This window comes from Balaenoptera borealis (assembly GCF_965194805.1).
Source record: "Balaenoptera borealis genome assembly, chromosome: 4".
Classification (NCBI taxonomy): domain Eukaryota; kingdom Metazoa; phylum Chordata; class Mammalia; order Artiodactyla; family Balaenopteridae; genus Balaenoptera; species Balaenoptera borealis.
Genome location: NC_138861.1, coordinates 78,075,667 through 78,096,889, shown reverse-complemented (window position 1 = coordinate 78,096,889; position 21,223 = coordinate 78,075,667). Strand labels below are relative to the sequence as shown.

The following is a 21,223-nucleotide window of genomic DNA, read 5'->3' as shown; positions in this document are numbered from 1 at the left end:
TGGGAATCATTAACTTCTTCTACTTGGAATGAGACATAGAATGTTTAATACAAGTTGTCAGCTTGGAGATGTTTGAGAAAATTCTTCGAAATGGCTGCATTCTTGTGTTTTTATTTCTCCTGACAGGGGAGCATGTAAAATGGTTTGCTGATAACAATCTGGTGGAAAATTAATGTGACCTTGAAAACGTTGAGCAGCGTGTCCTGGGGAGGATCTGGAACTCTCCTCTGAGAACTGAATCAGTCAGGGTTCAATCAGAGAAGCATGCATGTATATCTATATCATCTATATCTATATCTATATCTATATCTATATCTATATCTATATCTATACCTATATCTATATCTTACTTGTGCATGAGATATATTTTTTGTGTCTAATCATGAGCTTGAAGTTCACAGGGCCGGTAGCTGGGAAGGGGAGATGGATGTCAAGCGGGAGAGAGCAAGGACAAGCTGGAACCCATGAAGACTGACTGGAATTCAAGTCAGTTCTCTTTGCTTCCAACCTTGATGATGCGGTATCTTGCAGGAGAAGTTAGCGCCCTGCACGAAGGAGCTAAACACACACCTAGCCCAGGAGAAGGAACGCTGAAGCAGGACCCAGGGGACCAGGGGACAGTCGCAGAGCTGGCTGCTGCCTGACAAGGAGGTGGGTCGGCAGACAGAATGATACACAAGAGCAGGCGCCCACCTTGCTAGCACAGGAACCGATATGACTGCCTCTTCACTTTTGCGCTCCAAATCTCACACCAAAATGTCTCTTATGACCCACCCTACCCAGAAACGTGCAGAAAAGGGAATTCTGGGAAGTGTAGTTCAGCCAAGCTGACGCATTGCAGAGCCGCCATGAGTGTGTTGAAGGAAGGCAGACCACAATGTCTGGGGCTCAGGTCTCTCCTGACACGCAGCTTGAGAGGCAGCCTCCGCTCCCAGCTTCCTCTAGACCCCGGGCTCATTCTCGTCTTCTCTCCTTGCTATAGCCAGAGAAGAAGGAAAGGGGAAGTTCAGAAGCATCCACGTTTCCACCTCTGTCTCTGTCCAGTCATCATTTATTGAAGGTAAGACACAAAGACAAGGTGGTATTTTCTTAATAAAATTAACAAGTGAATTTCTGGCTTCTTTCTGGAGGAATAGTTGAGTATGGGGAAGTTGTTTTTCTCCTGTGATAACCTCTGAAAAGCTCTTAGTAGCTCTGCACTATGCCCCATGTACAAGAGACTGGCAGTGTCATCTGTAACACAGTGGTCTTCCTGTTAGTGGTCAAGCCCACACCTGCAATCTTGAGAATGTTCAATTCATTCTTTACTTCTGATTGAAGAGCTATCATCCTGTTCACAGCAGGAGGGGAACTGAGTCTGGTTTTGCTGGCCTGTCAGCCTCCCCTGTGTTCTGTCAGACCCTAGCTTTTTTTTTTTTCCTTTAATATGCTGTGTGACCATCCCTCCCGGTCAGGAGACAGCATCTCTTCTGGAATTTCTCTCTTTCTGCCTTTTCCCTCCCTCTACTACAGCGTCTCTGTCTTTTTTATCCCATTGTTTCCTCCTCCACTGATACTTAGCCCCTGCTCAAAGTTTTCAGTCATTTCTTCTCTCTGGTTGGCAAGGTGGCTTCAGCTTACAAGGTAGGGGACAGGAAAGGCAGGGTGCCTCAGAGTGGGCTGGGCTCTGAGTAGAGCATCTTGAAATTAATCAGACTCCTCGGATTAGAAGATTGAACTCCTGCTCCCCTAGCTCATGTACCTCTTTTTGCAAGTTGGGCTTCATTGCAACCACTCGCTTCTATTCCCTTAGCTTCCTCCTGACTCATCTGGGGGTGTGGACACTGATCAAGAGTGCCTTGCTAACAGCTTAACATCTCTTACTAGGCTCTGCCCCCAACCCTTCTCTCTCAACCTCTGGGATCCTAGGTTTCTGTGATTGTTAATTTTATGTGTCAACTTGATTGCACCAAGGGGTGCCCAGGTAGCTGGTTAAACATTGTTTCTGGGTGTATCTCTGAGGGTGTTTCTCTTAGAGATTAGCGTTTGAATTGGTGGGCTGAGTAAAGCAGACAGCCCTCCCCAATATGGCTTTATACAATCCATTGAGGTCCTGAATAGAGCAAAAGGGTGGAGGAAGGGAGGATTTGCTCCCTCTGCCTGACTGCTTGAGCTGGATATTGGTCTCATCCTGTCCGCAAAGATCCTGGCTCTCAAGCCTTTGGACTTGGACTGGAATCTACACCATCAACTTTTTTAGCTCTCAGACTTTCAAACTACACTGCTGGCCTTCCTGGGTCTCTAAGCTTGCAGATGGCAGATCATGGGACTACTCAGCCTCCATAATCATGTGAACCAGTAACTTCTAATCAATCAATCAACCAATCAATTGACAAATGATTATCTATCTATCTATCTATGCATATCCTATCGATTCTGTTTCTCTGGAAAACGCTGACTAATATGGCTTCTGTCCTGTTGCCTAGGGGGGAGTCTGGCTTTCAGCCTAGTCTTTTTGGATGGCCCCTTCACTTGGTCTAGCTATTTCACTGTCCCTGAACTTGGATAATCCTCAACCCCATACTCTGGGCTCATAGATCAGTGCTGTCCTTCCTTGCGCTTAGGCCAATAAACTATAACCCCATGTGGGACCCGGCATTCAGACTTCCCTTTCTAGGAAGAGCGTTCAGGCATCAGGTTGGGCTTGGAGCTTTTGAAGATCTACTGCAGATTCAGCTTTGGGGCAGTGAGGAAGGTGGGTTCAGGGTGGAGGAAGGTTGTTTTTAAGATGCCAAGCAGGCTCTAACATAGGTGGCCTTGATGGAATCTTCCAACTTCAAGAGTCAATAATTATGCAGTGGAGCCAGGAAAGACGGCTGGGTGGCCCCAGTGGGCAGATACCTGGGATTATGAGAGAATAGGTACTGGGGTGATGGCAGAAGGAGAAAAAGCACACTTCTTTCTAGAAAAGTAGATTAGGTTTTGTTCTGTCTCCTGGTATAAGATAATGGGAAGAGACTTTAGTTATGTAACTCAAACCCAGGAAGGACCTAGAATTCCAAGCAAGTCCTGATATGTACGGTCTTTCTATGTTTTCCTTGAGAGGTAGTTATGAACTCATTCTACCAGCAATGGAGAACTCACTTCATATTTGATTTTTGGGGAGCTCTAGTTCTGAACAAATTCCTTTGTATATTGTATCAAATCCGTCTCCTCATTTATTGTTAATTTTCTTAGGTGTGGATAATGGTCGTGTGGTTATGTAGGAGAAAGCCCTTATTACTGGAGATGCATTTTAAAAATAGGGGTGAAGTATTATGATATCTGCAACTAGCTTTAAAATGGTTCAGGAAAAATAGCATATATGCTTATATATAGTAGATAAAATAAATATGACAAAAAGTTAATTGTTGAAAGGAATAGGTATAGAAGTGTTCATTTTACTATTCTCTCAACTTTTCTCTATGTTTGAAATAATAAAGGACTAGGGGAAAAGTCAGCCTTCCAGTAACTTCTACCACTAGTCCTTATTGTCTTCTCTGGATGAACATGGAACTGATTTAACACCCTTTTCTTGTGACAGCCTTTTAAATGTTGGAAGACATTTTACACAATGGAGGCACTCTATATCTATAACTCTTATAATGAGGATTTGGGTCACCTAACCATCCTGAGACCTCAAGTGCCCCCAGAACTTCTCTGTTGAAATGTGGGCCAGTGGAACTTATGATGGAATGTGATGGGGAAAGTGCCACAAAGTCTGGGCAACAGTTTATAGCAGTTGATAGAACTCATGAACTCCTTGGATACATGGCAATTTGTAGCTGTCATGGTTAATTGCATGGACTCTGAAGTCAGACTGCCTGGGGGTGTGGCTCCCAGATCCATCACTCATCAGCTTCGTGACCTTGAACAAATGACTACCCTGTCTGCCTATTTCTCTCATCTGAAAACTGGAGAATAGAAGCAGAATCTTCTATTGGCTATTGATAATACTTGACATTAATATTGGTAATACTAATAGCCTCCTTTGGCTATTGTATAAGATTAACAAATTGAAAAATATTTAAGGACTTAAAATATTGGCTGGCACTAGCAGCTCTCAATAAATGTTAACTATTATTGTTATTTTTTATTATTATTTTGTTCTCAGTTTTATCTTTTTTTGCCACTAAACTAATCGATTCAACAAATGGTTATTGAACACCTGCTTCTTTATGTATCTGGTGATGGAGGTCCAGAGAGAAATGAGATTTTGTTATGCCCTGCAGGAGGTTATAGGCAGTAAGCAGGACCTAAAGCCAGTGGCTTCCTGGCTGGAGGGGAGGGAGGCACTGGACCTACAGCACGGACAAGTTCAGTCCTTCATCTTATTACCTCTTTCTGAGGGTTTAAGAGCTCCCGGATCCAGAACACTGCATTGGCCTTGGAAAAGAATAAAGAGCTCCCTCAAACTAAAGATAATGGCACGAGAAGGTAATATTTTTGAATGTTTTCCTAGAAGACAAAGAAAATTAACTTCAGCCTGATCTACCTGATAAAACCCAAAGAATAAGTATGATTCATGTTTGCTTTTTCAAGTTCCCGTATTTTACCGATTAGTTTTAAAGGTAAGTCAAATCATGACTATTCAGGAGAAACAGAAAAAAGCAAAATTCACGTGAGTCAAGGCATATCCAGCTAAGTCTGGTGCAGATAAGGGAATGTTTAAGAGAAAATATTTCGTTTTGCAAAACATCCTTTTGACAAGTGTTCGTGGTTTGTACGTGAAATAGCTTAAATCACTGATCACACCAGCAATAAAACATGTCTGAACGTCAAGTCTTTTCGTGTATTTTAAATGGTCATTTTTTGGGGGGTCTCTCTAAGGGAGCTAAATGAGTGAGATCAAATAATTTTAATAAGAAGAGGATTCAACAGTCCCTTGAGATACAATAGAATGCATATGACTGCTGATACAATAGATTCCCATCTTCAGCAATGATAAAGCAAAAAGGAATTGGAGCGGGTGCAGGCAGTGGGGAAAGGTGCTGCAGGACCACAGGTTAGGATCCCCCTGCCTTGGCTTTCTGCTAAGTGTGCTTAGTTGGTGGTTGTTTCCATTCTTTTGTGTCTTCACCAGTCGGTGACTGCTTCCTTTGTGCAGTATGCCTTCCAACATTTAAAAGAAGGTCACAAGAAGTCCTGTTGAGTTCTCCAGAATTTTTTAAAAAATAAAAATATTTGAACTGACCTCGTAGCAGTTGCATAAACATGCTGGGAATATGGGCACAAATTAACTTGCTTGCTATGATTTTATTCTTTAAGGAAAATACATGGTGTACATTTTTCAATCCTCTTTCTCCCAAGATGCTAACACCTTCTTACAGCTGAATTTCCTGAAAAGACATTTGTTCTAAACCAAAGGTCAGATGAGGTTCTTTAATTAGAAGTTCCAGAGAGTTCTTGTACACAGGTCAATTCTGTAGCCGTTTAACTGCTTTAGGAAGAGCTATTGACTGCTGACTATTTTTACAGTTTTTTTTCTTTGCCTGATTCCTTTGAAAGGATCAGCTTTAGGAACAACTTGTAAACACACTTTAGATTATGCGAGGTCATCGTCTGTAGATCTTGCGTTTTATGTGCTTGAATGTCCAGGAAGAAGGAATCACAGTATGTTGCTATGATTCTCATTCTTATCAAATTAGAAGGAACGTGTCCTTCACATAGAAATACAGTATTCTTGGTCTTTCATAGTAAGCTGAAAAGCTTTATCTTATCCTTAACTTCCTGTTTGTGTGCTGTGAATATTTTCAGCACTTGGGTTGTGTAGTCAAGAAGCCACAAAAGTTTGAGGTAAGATAAGGTGGGGGAGTCTATTGTGCACCCAAGAACTTTAAAGTTTCATATAAACGGGTGTGTGGAAAACGAACATTGTCCATTGTGAGCCATTGTGACAGTGCCCATTACTCAGATTTCATTTAGTAGTAAGTCTGTTAGCTCACATCTATTTGGCAACATCTAGAGGATCCTGTTCCTTGAAAGAATGAATGAAAATGTAGTTCAGGTGTTGTTGTCGTCATCCCGTTTTATTCATTCAGCTAAAAATTACTGGCCATTCTCGGAGTGCCGTGCGCTTTCCGGGGACTGTTTTATTCCTTTATATTTTTGCGTGGGCTGCTCTTTCTCTTCTTTGTCTTTCTAACCTCTGCTGGTCCTGCAAGCCTCATCCCCTCAATGATCCTCCCCTGACTCTTCCCATGTGAGTTGCCTGGCCTTTCTAAGGCTTCCCTTGAGCTCCATGCAGCCCTCTAACATAGTCCTGAATCATATTTGCTGATTTCTTTGTAGCTGCACCCCCAGCTCCCAAGAGACTGTGGGATCCATGGGGCAGGGCCGGTGTTGTATTCAGATTTGTGCCCCAGCGCTTGGCAGAGCGTCTGGCACATGGTAGAAGCCTAGTGAATGGTTGGTGAATGAACGCAAGCAAGCATCCTGCGTTCCCTACCCTTGGGTAAACCTGAAGAAAGATGAACTAGATTTGAGATCTTACTGCATAATTAAATTACCCTGTCCAAATAATTTTTAAAGCTGAAAGGAAATTCAGAGATCAGCTACAGGAAATTGAGGACTAGAGAGGTGAAGAGAGTTGGCCAAGGTCATGCAGCTGTTTAGTGGCAAACTGGGACTGAAGCCCAAGTCTCCTGCTGGCCAGGCCTAGCCCAAATATGGGGAAGATTAGTTGTTATTTCCTCTTAAAAATTACCCTGGAATCCAGGCAAAATGACTTAGCAACTTAAAAATGCTAATGGGGAGACAGCAAATTAAAACTATTTACAGGAATCAATCTAACAGCAATTATTCAAAACTCTCTGGAAAGAGGAGGAGGAGATGGATTCACAGCTGATTTCTTTTGACAGGGTCACGGGCCTGTAAGCCAGTGTTTGCTGGCCAAACTCTTAACGAGGGTGGATGTCTGAACAGGCCAAATTTAGCATCTGTCTCTGACACAGATTTGGGTTGAAAGACATATGTCAAGTTCAAAAAAACTAATCGATGCGTTTGTATCCCTAAGTGTATCAAACAGGGGATCTGGAATGTTTCTCATTTTTAGTGTTGAACAATGATGGATGTAAAGAACAAGTGATTTTTATTTTCCACCTTGTGATTTTGGAGACCAATTTAGCCTATTTCCAGAACAAGGCCCATAGAGAAAAAAAATCTGATTTTTGGATGTGTGTTGAAGTCAAAGTTGACTAATGAGTGGTTAAACATTGGGAAGGCTTTGTGAATATTTAGCAGAAACATGGCAAATTGGTACCAGTGACTCAGAATTTACCTGCACATGTGTTTTGTTTGGATGGTTCAGTGTTTTAACATTGAGAACATTGTTGACCTTTAAAAATAAGAAGATTTCACATGGACAAAATTCTGGATTTCTACCTAATTTTAGAAAGTGAGAGAATCCAGTAACACTGGATGCACTTGTATATTAGTTTTCTAATATACAAACTAGGTGTCTTGAAACAGATATCTATTCTCTCACAGTTCTGGAGGCCAGAAGTCCAACATCAAGGTGTTGGCAGGGCCCCTCTCCCTTTGAAGTTTCTAAGGGAGAATCCTTCCTTGCCTCTTTCAGCTTCTGGTGGTTGGCAGCATTCCTTGGCTTATGACTGCGTAACTGTAAACTCTGCTTCTGTCTTCATATCACCATCTTCTCTTTGTGTCAAAATTCCCTCGGCCTCACTCTAGTAGGAATCTTGTTGTTGGATTTAGAGCCCACCCAGATAATCCGGGATGATCTCATCTCAAGATCTTTAATTATATCAGCAAAGACCTCGAGCCTGCCCACATCCTTCATACAAACTCTCTGTGATAGGAAGAAAAATGGCCCCCAAGGATGCCTACGCCCTAATCTCTAAAACCTGTGAATATGTTACCTTTACAAAAGGGGCTTTGCAAATGTGATTTGAGACTTTGTGAGACTATCCCAGATTATCTGGGTAGGCCCAGTCTAATCACTTGAGTCCTTAAAAGCAGAGAATCTTTCCAGACCTGTGCTCAGAGAGATACGTGAGGACAAAAGAAGGGTCAAAGGGATGAAGCATTACTAGCTTTGAAGATGGAGGAAGGGGAGGCCATGAGGTAAGGAGAGCAGGCAGCCTCTAGAAGCTTAGAAGGCAAGGAGATGGATGTTCCCTAGAGCCTCTGAAAGAAACACAGCACTGCAGACACCTCGATTCTAGCTCAGTGAAAGTCACGTCAGACGTCTGACCTCCAGAATGGCAAATAATAAATTGTACTGTTTAAGCCACTAATGTGTGGTAATTTATTACCTGAGAGATAGAAAACAAATATGCTGATCAGGCAGATGGCTTGCTCCAGGTCTAATTGGAGGGTTTTGGCTAGGACAGCGCCTTGTCCTCGCCATTTCTTTTCCCTGTTCTTCCCCTAGAAAGCTGCACGGTTTGTTTCCTTATTCACTCAGGTCTCTGTGCAAATGTCACCTAATCAGAGAATCGCCAAGAGATCCCTAACCTTAAAACAAAACAGAAACAAAGCTAAATAAATCCTACCATTCTTTTTACCCACCTTTATTTTTCATCATAGCACACATCTAATGTTGTACATTTAATTGTGTCTATTGTCTGTCTTCCCCTGCTAGAACTGGAGCTTTATGAGGGCAGGGTCTTGCTAGTTTGGTCCTAACTGTATCCCCAGGGCCTCAAATGAAGCCCAGCAAGCAGTGGGCCATCAATAAATATTTGAGTGAATGAGCGGATGAATAAATGCAGACTTCCCATGCTCCCTGAGGCCCTATTCATGTACTTCCCTCTCATAAGATTTCCTGGAATTCTTCCCATCAGTTCTCTTCTAAATTGAGTGGATGAAGGTGCCTCACCTAAGCCACCATCCATGCAGAGGGTGTCCACTTGGAGTCCTGGGCCCCTCTGTTCTCCTGCTGTCTCTCTTTCCAGTTCTTGATATGAACTTTGGGTGAGGATGTGCCCGTGATCTCTGCACTGCCCACTCCTGTTTCCCAGGTATTATCTCTGCCTCTGTTCATTCCCTGTTGGCGCTTTTGTTTTTAACTTTTAAAACACTGTCTGAACTGGAGTTTTCCCAAAAGCAGACCCAGAAGCAAGGGCTGGAGTGCAGGTACTCCATTTGGGAAGGTGATCCCAAGGAACAGAGTAAGGCAGCAGGGAAAGTGAGGGAGGGAAGCGGTCAAAGCTGATGCACGGGGCAGTAATGAGGACTTACCACTGTCAGGGACTGAGTTCAACCCCCTGGGGGCCCCTGGAGAAACCATGTGGAATATGTCCTAGAATTGACCTCCATCAGAGGCAAGGAAGCTGCAGTATTTATCCATCAACTTCTGTCCTTCATGAACTGAGAGTTATCTTTGGATGTGCAACACCCCTGGCATTTGCGGTTGCCCTGCAGGAGGGCTGCACAAATTCCCTCAAGGGGATGGAGAAAACTCTCAGGCAGATAAGCAAAGAGAGGCAAGTAGTTAAGAAGGCAGCTGACAACCTGCCTCAAACTGTCTAGGAGTTGAGGGGTGGAATGGCAGCCGTGATGTGTTCCAGCCCATCAGCTGCTCATAATTCTCACGGGATGGGGAAGGACCGAGACCTACACCCCACGCCGCCCCGTGCTGAATTCACCCACTGCCGTACACTTGCCCGCCTCCACCATGAAGACACGACCTTAGCTTCTCGTGGCTTGGCTCCCCGCAACAGTAAAGTAGCTCCTTGTTTGCATCGCTCAGATCCACGCGTCCACTCTGTTATGCTTCGAGGTGGTGGCCAGCCACAGTCTGTAAGAAGAGAAAAGGAGTAAAATCGGGAACACTCACACGACAAGCTGCAGTTCCTGTGTTGCCGCTGGATCTGAGGCCATACTTGAGATCCATCACACACACACACACACACACACACACACACACACACACATGCCCTTCTATTCATTCGAGGTTCCTCTCACTCTGAGCCATCATTTCAGGTCTAGGCTACTTTCCTGATGGGATGGGCTAGACCTTCATCCCTGAGGCGTCGGAGCCCCGGTTACCTTGTCTTTGTCTGTGATTGCTGCAATTAGCTGCTCATAGTTCTCACTGGATGGGGAAGGACCAAGACCCCATGCTGCCCCCTCCACCGTGGTGAATGCACCCACTGCCGTACACATTCCGGCCTCCACTATGAAGACACAACCTTGGTTTCTCGTGGCTTGGCTCCCTCCAGCAGTAAAGTAGCTCCTTATTTGCCTGTGGGCTTACGACCATCAGGATCACAAAATGACCAGGTGACAGTTGTAAACTTAGGTTTAAGTGGAACTCTTATTATATCTCTTGGTGGAAGCATCCTCTACTTCCTCTTGGGGATTATGATGCTGCAGAACCTAAAACTGTGGCTGTGGAAGCACAAATCCCCGAAGCAGGGGCCGGGAGTGCAGGACACCGCCACCCCCTTGGTTCCTAGCATTTGTCTTCTGGCTGATGGGACATGGCATTGTGAGTGGCTGTTGATTCCACATATAGACTGCATTTGGGAAGACAGTGCCCCAGCTCTACAATGTGTTTTCCTCCAGCTAGAGCCTTAGCTGAGCCTTTGAGAGCCCATTTCAAAGCTCTTACCAGGGCAATCAAGAGATTCTGCATGATGGTGCTATATGGTAAGAGCAGTGAATTCCATGGTTATGTGGCCTTTATCAAACTTCTTTTACCATAAATCACTGCTCCTTCCAGAGTAGAAGGGGTCCCTGGTAATCAACTTGACATCAAATGTTTGGTCCGTCTCCTCAAAAGAGCTCAGTATCAGTCTGGCTCCTGATAGGTCGGTTACCCTTCAGTGACAGTACCTCTATCAGGTTTGGTGAAAAGGGACTCATGAGACCGGGCACGTGCACAGCCCTCATTTCTGCCATGGTGGTTCCTCTGGTGCTGGAGAAAGCGCTCATTCAGAAAGGCGGAGAGAGGTGGTGTTGAGGTATGCAGCTGTCAGTGTGCTAAGCACTAGCCCACCGGAACTGAAGGTGAACTCGGGGGTGGGCCAAGGGGATATGGGGTCAGCCATCGGGAGCGGCTGACGCTTGCACCTTAGGATCCCTAGCTAAGGGCTGCCCTCCCCAGGAACATTCGCATGGCTAGGGCTCCCCCTTCTTCTTTTCATTGTTCCTTTCCTGGGAATCCCAATGTACACTTATATTTTAAAGTTAGTTTTCTCTCAAAGAAGTCTCTCTCTCTCTCTCTCTCTCTCTCTCTCTCTCTCTCTCTCTCTCTCTATATATATATATATATATATATATATAAAACATATGGAATTGGCCCTCCATATCTGCAGGTTCTACATCTACAGATTCAACCAACTGCCGATTGGAAGTATTAAAAAAAAAAATTCTAGAAAGTTCCAAAAAGCAAAACTTGAATTTGCCACGCCCTGGCAATATTTTTCACAGCACTGACACTGTGTTTATAACTATTTACATAGCATTTACATTGTATTAGGTATTATGCCTACTGTAGAGAGGATTTAAAGTATACAAAGTGTACGGGAGGATGTATGTAGGTTATACGCAAATACTGCATCATTTTATATGAGACTTGAGCATCCTTGGATTTTGGTATTTGCGGGGATCCTGGAACAAATTCTTCATAGATATTGAGGGATAAGTGGAGAGCAAAAGAGAGAGAGAGAAAGAGAGAGAGACAGAGAGAGAGAGGGAGAATATATAACATATTTTAAATATATATATACATATATTTTATATATACGTGTGTGAGTAGAAAATAAAAACACCATAATATTAAGAATGACCATATCTGCATGATCAACATATAGGTGACATTTTTTTCTTATTTTTATTTTTGGATACTTTTATAATTTTTAACTGTAAAATATATCATTTCCGTAATCAAAAGTGAAGAGTTACTTTAAAAATTTGGAAAAATCCACATTTGCATTTCAGGTATAAATTTTGGACCCTTTTGTCCTCAGTTTGCCCAGTATTTTCAGTTGCTTGGAAAAGGGGGATTTACTACTATGAAACAGCTTTTCTAGTAGACATGAGGAATGAAGACTTAAGTGCAGTCATGTCAGAAGACAGACACGAGGTCACATTATTCCTCACAGTCTGATACCATGTAGTTTCTTTTAGAGTAGATTTCAGAGTGAAGAGAGACATACTGTAGTTGCAGGTATTTACTATGAATAAATCTGGGAGGTCCTGTGAGTTAGAAATATAATTATGCAAAAACTTTTGCAGGAAAAGACTGCCACTCCAAGTGAACTGGAAAGGAGGCTTAGTCTTTTTGTTTCACTTCATTTTTGAAATTGAATCTAAGCACGCTTTTAGTCTTGAGTGAAAAAAAGTATTTATTATATTATGCATATGTATTATATTTATTATATTATAGGTAATAAATATATTTTAACTCTTGAGATAACTACCTGTATTTTGTTTTAAATCCAAAATTTGATTATCTTGCACTTTTGAACTTCATTTTTTTGCTTGAGTTGCCTTTACAAATGTAGAAAAAAATATAGAGAGACAGTTCAAATTCATGAAAATCAGAATTAATAGTTATAACTCTTTTAGTACATTAGGATTTAATATCACAAAAATTAATAATTCTCTGCTTAAAAGAATGCCTAATTTAACCATCTGATAACATAATTTGTAATGATGTATTTTGTGCATGTAAATGGATCATGTTATTTTGACTTTGAAAATGCTTAGAGACAGTGTTAAGCATCAATTTGAAAAATCTGCCTGTTTGCATTATTAATTTGCTTAGTTGGAAAAGAAAGCACCAAGTTTTCATAGAAACAGAGTGCAAGAATGGACTTGGGGACTTCCCTGGTGGCACAGTGGTTAAGAATCCACCTGCCAATGCAGGGGACACGGGTTCGAGCCCTGGTCCGGGAAGATCCCACATGCTGCGGAGCAACTAAGCCCGTGCACCACAACTACTGAGCCTGCGCTCTAGAGCCCACGAGCCACAACTACTGAAGCCTGCACGCCTAGAGCCTGAGCTCCGCAACAGGAGAAGCCACCACAATGAGAAACCCATGCATCCCAACAAAGAGTAGCCCCAGCTCACTGCAACTAGAGAAAGCCGCGCGCAGCAAAAAAGATCCAATGCAGCCAAAAATAAATAATAAATAAATAAATAAATTTATATATAAAAAAAAAGAATGGACTTGGGAGGTTAACAAACCCCTCCATTTTATAGCTGATATAGATACCTAGAGTTAAATAATCTGTCCAGGTTAATAGTTAATGTATAGCAGACTTGCTACTAGATCTCTCACTAGAGTGGAGTGCTAGTATCATTTCATTTCAGGCAAAGTGAAAGAAAAATGAACATTTGTGGTGGGCTCTTACAAAGATTTTCCAAGAAATTTTCTGAAGTGAAAACCAGTCGGCTTAGGAAGGTCACGTACTTTGTCCAAGGTCACATGGCTGACTAAAATTGGAGCTGTGATCCCAAACCAGGACTATCTCAATCAATAACACTTGAGAAATTATTATTTGGGAGAAAGTACTTCCAGAATTGTGGAATAAGGACGTCCAAAAATCCACTCCTCAATGAAAGCAACAGAAACATGGGTAAAAATTTTCAAAATTAAATTTTTCAGTTCTCTGCAAATTAATCAAATGTTTGCACAAATCTAAAGAGTGTTTATTCAAGAAAAATGGCTGTATCTTGATAAGGACAGCATGCTTTGTGGCATTTTAACTATCCCTATCTCATTTTCCTCTCTCCAGTTTTATGGTAGCCTTGAATACGAACAGCCTTGCAACCATGACAACAGCTATGACAACAGCTATGTCAACAGCCTCACCGCCCCTAAAGATGGCAGATGGATTTGGAGCTCCCCCAAGTCCCATCTCCAGAGATTTGTCATAAAATGACCTGTCTGGCAGCTCTCTGAAAACCTCCTTTGCAGAGCTTGTCTTTATTTAACTTGACTCAGACCTAGCTCAGTGCGAAATCCCTTTTCCCAGGATGTTTGTTGTAAATAATCAATGGCAATTGTTTAGCATCACAATGGCCGGAGGCAGTGATACCAGGTGGGGATTTCCAAAGGGAAAATTGGAATAGGGGACTTTGAAAAGCTCCAGCATATTACGGGGAGCCTAGAAGGACACACACATGTGCACTACCAGGAAAGAGAAGGCTCTAATTTCTAGCCTCTGGCTGACCTTGAGGCTCTGTATAAGCAAGTAGTAAAGGCTCAGGCAGAATTGTAAACTGCCACAGTGTTGAAGTCATGTCACAATATACACAGAGAACTCCTCAGAAGAGAGTTGGAAACTTACTGGTTCAAGGCATTTAAGGAAATCTCTATACAATCATTAGCTGACCACTAAGCTAACCAATACGGTACTTCAATGGTTGCAAATAAAAAATTTTATAGATTTTACAGAATTAGTAAGGAAATGACTAAGCAAACAAATAGTAACAACAAAAATGAACAGCAACAATAGCATCCCTGGAGAGGAGGACGACCTTATTTTTGGGATTGCCACATTATATTATTTAAAATATCCAGTTTCCACCTTGCAGAGAAACAGAAAAGTATGGTCCACACAAAGGAGAAAAAGAAGTCAATAGAAACTGTCCTTGAGGAAGTCCAACTGTTGGACTTACTAGACAAAGACTTTAAGTCAGCTATTGCAAATATTTGCAAAGAACTAAAGGAAACAATGTCTAAAGAATTAAAGGAAAATATGAATGCAAAGATCACATATCATATGACTCCATTTGTATCAAATATCAAAGATAGGCGGATACATAAAGACAGAAAGTAGATTCGTGTTTGCTAGGGCTTGAGGTAAGGGGGGAATGGGAAGTGACTGCTAATGATTCTTTTCAGGGTGATGAAAATGTACTTATAATTAGGTAGTGGTTATGGTGAATATACCAACTCTGTGAATGTACTAAAACCCCCTGAATTGTACACTTAAAAAGGGTGACTTTCATCTGGGCATGGTTTTACATGCCAAGACCATGTAATTTGTCATCTAATTGTTGAACTGCTAAGTTGAACATATAAAATCATTAGAGCATATAAGTGCTATCAAGGAATCAAAGTACTCCAATGTATGTTTTTTAAAATGTATCAATGTTTTTCTGAATTCTCCCCCATCTTGCTTTATATCTAATCTCTTCACTTTCTAAACATATTTTCTTATATTTTTTGAAATTTATGAGGATTCTGTTCTGTTTCCTATCTACAGAGCTAACATTTAGTTGGGTGTTTTCAGGCAAATTCTTCAGGCAAAGTGACCTTCTCTACACTGCCCCTTCCATGTCCTCACATTCCTACGGCCTTTTAGAAATCTACACCATCTCCCATCAATATCTGTACAAATGAGTTTATAAGCTGACATTTGGGCCTAGAGTAACCTTGAAGAGATGCCAGAGGCACTTGGTTGAATTAAAATCATAGCATTAGCAAGAAGTGATTTTCCTAAGGAATTCAGACGTGATAGACAAGGCTTCCAGACTTATAAGGGAGATTTTTTTTTTTGCTCTAGGAAATGGCTGTGTGAAGATGAGCCAACATGAGACTTGCATGATTAAGGGAACTTATAGAAAAGTTTAGGTTGAGAAAACCTACAGATTTTTCTCCCCCAACTCCTCATCCTGGAAAATTTTATAGAAATTAAATGGGATCTAGTGAACATTAAACACTTTACAAGGAAAACAGATTTTTTCAAGTAAATAGAAGACAATCTACAGTTTTATAAAAATGTATCATTTGAATTCTACTATTTGTTTTAGTCCAAAGAAAGTTTCAAAATGTCCCACTAGATTTAAATAGAATTATACTAGTAGAATACGTAATACCAACTTTTTTGGACTGAATTTTAAAAAATATCTATTGGGGTTTTCAAAAAGGAATGTAATCTCCTATGATCACACACATTAAGGGGATGAATAAACAATGGAAGGGAGCCAACTGACTCAAGGATTCTAAAATGCTAAGAACCTGAGATAATGATCATCACCATAGGACGCACATCTGGGAGAGAAAGAATAATGCTGGGGTCAAGTCCATCCATCCTGGGCCACAGTTGGACTCTCTAGCATGACCAAGCTTGAGATTGTACTCATGTGTAGCCAAACAACCGTGGAAATTCACATTCTCAGCATGGCTTTTTTACAAATTCATCGAGTTTAAAGAAAAAGCCTTTTTCCTCTACTTTGAGCTATCAGTGTTGTTGCCAAGTATGGTGTGTCTTGTTTAACTTGGGGGATAATGGTTTACAGACCTCAAATAGCATCTCAAGAAAGTCTTCAACATCAAATGCACTTCTGTGGGGACTTTAAAATGTGACCTGAGGGAGAATATTCAACATTGTAAGCAGGTTTATGTGTCACTAATGGCAATATGTTAACACATTTCCTGTTACATGTTAATGATGATGGTGATGTCTATGTAGAGTGTTTTAGAGTTTACGAGGAATTTTTACAGACATAATTTTACTTAATTCACGCAAAAGCCTGTGAGATATTCAGGGCAGATATTTTTGTCTTCATTTCACACACGGGAAAACTGCAGTTCAGAGGAGTTGAACTCTCTGCTTGTCGTTAGTAGAGCTGAGGTCTGGACCCAGGGCTCTTGACTCCAATTTCAGAACATTTTGCAAACCCATGTTCTCCTTCTGGACTGCACATCAGAATCATCTGGATGATGTTAGGGAAAATCTTCATGCCCTGGCTGAACCCCAGACCAAGGATATCAGAATGACTTGTCATAAGACCCGGGCAACTGTATTTGTCACAGCTCTTCAGATAACACCAATGTTCAGCCAAGTTTGAGAACCTTATTCTACTACATCATGTTTCTTCCTTATGGGAAATGTGGCATTCAAAAACTGAGGCCAAGAGGCCAAGATGTGACGCTTCAAAGATTTTAAGATATTCATTGTCTCATTCAGCTATTATTTATTGAGAGTCTTCTATGTGCCTAGTGGCACTTTTCTAGAAGATACCACAAAGTTCCTGGCAGTCTGGTTACTTCACAGGCATGATGATCACCTTGGCTAAGTGTGGAGAGCTGCCCTCATGGTGCTGAATCTTCCTCACTCTTGCCCCACTTCTTGATTCGACCTGATGCTCATCACTTTCTTCCTACACGAGGAGTTAGAGCACCATGATGGGGGTGAGATGTATGGACACTTCCACTGTGTAAAGACGCATGTGAAAAATTCCACCCAGGGCCCAGAGTAAAGAAGTTTTAAAGATTAAAAAAAAATTTTACTGGAGTTGATTTACAATTTTGTGTTAGTTTCAGGTGTACAGCAAAGTGATTCAGTTACACATATACATATCTGCACTCTTTTTTCAGATTCTTTTCCCACATAGGTTATCACAGAATATCGAATAAAGCAAGAACATCCTTTTCTGCTACCAGCTATGCTTCCTTTTGTTAGATAAGGAGAGCCGTGTAATCCATCATGCTCTTCTTTTCGACTTGGCTGCTAGGGGGCTTGGAACTACGTACTGTATACAAGTCTGGTTGGTTTCCTTCACTACATCTCTTCTGGCACATTTCCCCCCATATAAGGCAGAGTCTTGGCCCTCCTGACACTTAAACAAGTCATTGTCAAGAGTTTAATGAAGGTCTGGGGAGGGTTAAGGAAAACCAGTGAGTTATGGTGGGACATCCTGGGGCTGGCTGCAGCTGGAAGGAAGCCACTGCAACCAGAGCCTGGAGGAGACATGAGAAGCAGTTGCTGGCACATGGAAGGAGTCTGCAGCTGTAGGAGATGGCTTCCTGACAGGAGCTGTAGCTATTGGTGGAGGACCACAGCCACGGCCAACGCAGTAGGGAAGGAACGTGGAGCAAAATATCCCAACATCTTTCTCTTCTTGACCTTGAATCCCTTGCCCGGGATGGCCATTGGCCAAAACAGACAGGAACCAGAGGGTGAAGAAGCCCAACTGAGAGACTCCGTAGAGGTCAGTGTCCCAGGACACAGAGCAGGGTGAAGGGTGGATCTGGAAGGGCAAGTGAGACAACCCAGCACCCCATCTCAACCAGGCAATGAGCCTTACACTTTACGTGCCTTTTATTGTTTGCTACTTCCTTTGTTATTTTGCGCTTTAAAATTAGGCTGAGTAAAAAAAAAAAAAATGGGTGAAAGTTTAGAAATGGCAGTAAAACCCTAAAATAACACTATTTACTGTGGTTGAAACATGTAAGGGAAATATATGACCATCACCATCTTCCTACATGTCCATGTCCAGGTTTTAGGAACTCTTGAGGGAAATAAGCCAACACTGTCATCTTTATGACTGAATCATCTCTCTGTGTCTCTCACAGTTGTCTACACCAGCCATATATCTTTGGATAAACTAGAGGGCTGATTTTTTTTTGACAGATCTATATATTGCTCTTTAGGGATATGACTGGAGTAAATTCTCCTGTCATGTTTTTTAAACTCAACTACATTACTCCATGAGCTATATTTTTTTCTTTTCTTTTTTTTTTTTAAAGCATGTTCTTTGTTTAAGATTTTGAAAACACAGAAAGTGTAAAAAGAAAATAATGATTCCCCAACTCTGCACCTAGAGATGACCACTATAAACATTTGAGCATATTTTCTTTATATCTCTATGTTTACTTATTTGTTTCTTTTACCGCCACCAGCATGACAGCACTTATTAAAAGCTTGGCACTATTCTAAGCACTTTACCATATAAAGTAAAAACTCTTATGATCTTCATTTTACAGATGAGGAAACTGAGGCAGACAAAGGTTATATAATTTGCCTGAGGTCACAAGGGAAATAAGTGGTGAGACTGGGATTTGAACCAGAACACTGTGCTTAAGTACCCACACTCCAAGTCACAGAACAGAGTGATATGACATCAGTTAAAAACAGGAACAGCGGAAGGAAAAACAAAGGTAAGACCATAAAATGGAATCAGGAATTGACTAAAAATTCCAAACCATAAAAACCTTCTGGTTTTTATGCTTCTGGCATTCCACAAAGTTTGCTCTAAGTTTGTAAGCTTCTAATTCCATATAGGGGAGCATTGTCCATTACAAAAGGCTTGGTGTTCATAAGATTAAAAACAGATCAAATTGTCAACAGAAATACTGCTATTGTTGATATTATGACCAGGCAGAAGTAATCTTATAAATACTTGGCTATTGTGTAATGTAATTAATGAGGCTATTTATTCTTTCATTTATTGTTTCATTATTATTAAGCACCTACTCTGGTTCAGGCAGTTCGAGGTGTTAGGAATACAGTATTTAATAAGTTTCTGTGTTAGGGATCTTACGTTCTAGTGAAAGAGACAGACAATAACCAAGTAAATAAGTTAAAAATATATCATTTCAAATAGGGGGAGAGTGCCAGATTGGAGAAGGGAAGGCCTACTTCAGGAACATCCCAACTGGGACAAAAGATGAATTTTGTGGTCTGTGTTTCGTAGCATCCCTCAAAAAAGACCAAGTTGAATTCAGGAAAGGCAATTAACGTGGGAGAGCGGCACAATCTATAGCGGTAGATTGTAGATTCTAAAGAAAAATAGATGGACTTCATATCCTGTAATTAATCATCTGTAAGTATAGTTTTAAAATGTTTTTCATCCGAGGATTGGTAAGTATTGGGGAGTACAGTACTGAGGTCTACTACCAGTGAACCCTGGAGTTAAACATGGAACGAACGGTGGTTCTCAAACTTGTGCTTACATCAGATTCCCCAAGTAAAGCTTCTTAAAACCTAGATTATCAGCTCACCCCGAGGGGTTTTGCTTTAGAAGGCTTGGGGTGGGGTCCAATAATTTACATTCCTAATAAGTTCCCATGTGCTGCTGCTGCTGTTACTTCAGAGATCACTCTTTGAGAACCACTGATGTGGACCCATGGGTCTTAAGAGACAGTTTGGGTGGTGACCATGGTGGGGATTCCAGGAGTTGGGGTAAAATACTGAGGGTAGGGTTGAAATCCTCTTGGAAAAATGAAGTGGCCTAACCTTGCCCATCTTTTTAGAAGGCCATCCTGTTATTTATTTAGAAGTGAGCTGAAGAGGTGCTTGTTCCCAAGGTTTTTTCCCTGGGGAAATTGTTTTCAAAGGGCTACAAAGCACAGACAAATGGGTACTTGAAGGTCCAAGTTCTACTCCATTAGTCTGGCCCAAACTTTTGGCCTGGAAAACTTTCAGGAAGATGCAAATGAAACATCTCTGTCAAACATATATTTTATACTGGTAAAAATACATCACAGAGTCATAAAATTATATTTTATACTGATTAAAAAAAACCCTTTAAAAATATGAGACCTTTCCAAATTAATCAAAGGCTCTTTGAAAACATCATTTTAATAGATACATAACATTCCATCATGTGATTATATGTAATGTACTGAACCGTTTCTCTTTTGAAGATTTCCACTGTTTTTGCTCCTAACAAATCTTGGTATAATGAATACCTGTGCACATAGATCTTTGCTTACATTTCTAATTACTCTAGATTACTCAACGTGGAATTGCTGAGTCAAAATGAACATTTCTATATGTGCTTGAAATATATTTCCACTTGTCGTTTCTAACCAAGAGCTATTTAAATGTGAACAGTGTTGCAAGGACAGCGTGATTTTGACTTTTTCTTCTTTGCCATTTGAGTGAGACTAAGCCTTTGTGTTCTCAAAATAATAAGCATGTGACTCATCTAGAAGGAAACAAAATTTCACATCAAAATGTCTGGAAAGAAAATTTATGAAAGTCTCTTTGAAGAGACAGTAAATGGAAAACTGCCACACAGTACACAGCAAACATTCCTAAACCCCATCTTTAAACATCTCTCTCTCCCCAGAGTTGCATCTTTACAGCAGCTGCTCCCCCCTGACAGTCTCTAGTCTTCGTCTTTCTCTCCAGCCTCAGCTGATCTCTCTCACCTTCCAGACTCAGGTCCATGCCTCTCTCGTGTTAATAAATGTAAGCTCTTCAGTTTTTTAAATGTCCAGCCGTAGCCTTAAATAGTGAAATTAAGGCCCAGAAATGGATTGAGCAAAGAATTCTCTTTAAGAGGCTTTGGAAGGAAGCCCTGTGAACATTGCAGGAATGCATTGCAGGTTGGCTTTGGCCAAAAGTTGCCCCTTAACTTAGCCACTGTTGGAAATGAATAGCCAAATTCTTCTTCAGTATCGTTTTTTGGCCTTCCTGAACTTGGGTGGTCTCAATGATTGCATGATTGGATAAGTTCCAATCACGTCTATTGTATCTAATCATTGTA

The 21,223-nt window shown here is 41.3% G+C and overlaps 1 long non-coding RNA gene across 1 annotated transcript in view; it reads left to right on the top strand.

Moving 5' to 3' along the window:
• The first annotated feature begins 318 nt into the window (after window positions 1-318).
• The window catches only part of LOC309628103, a 42,742-nt gene continuing 21,837 nt past the window's right edge, over window positions 319-21,223 (top strand). Inside the window, exons 1-2 of the long non-coding RNA XR_014244164.1 lie at window positions 319-1,060; window positions 13,732-21,223. The exon at window positions 13,732-21,223 is cut by the window's right edge and continues 21,837 nt beyond it. This is a non-coding gene — a long non-coding RNA (uncharacterized lncRNA). The remainder of the gene's footprint in view (window positions 1,061-13,731) is intronic.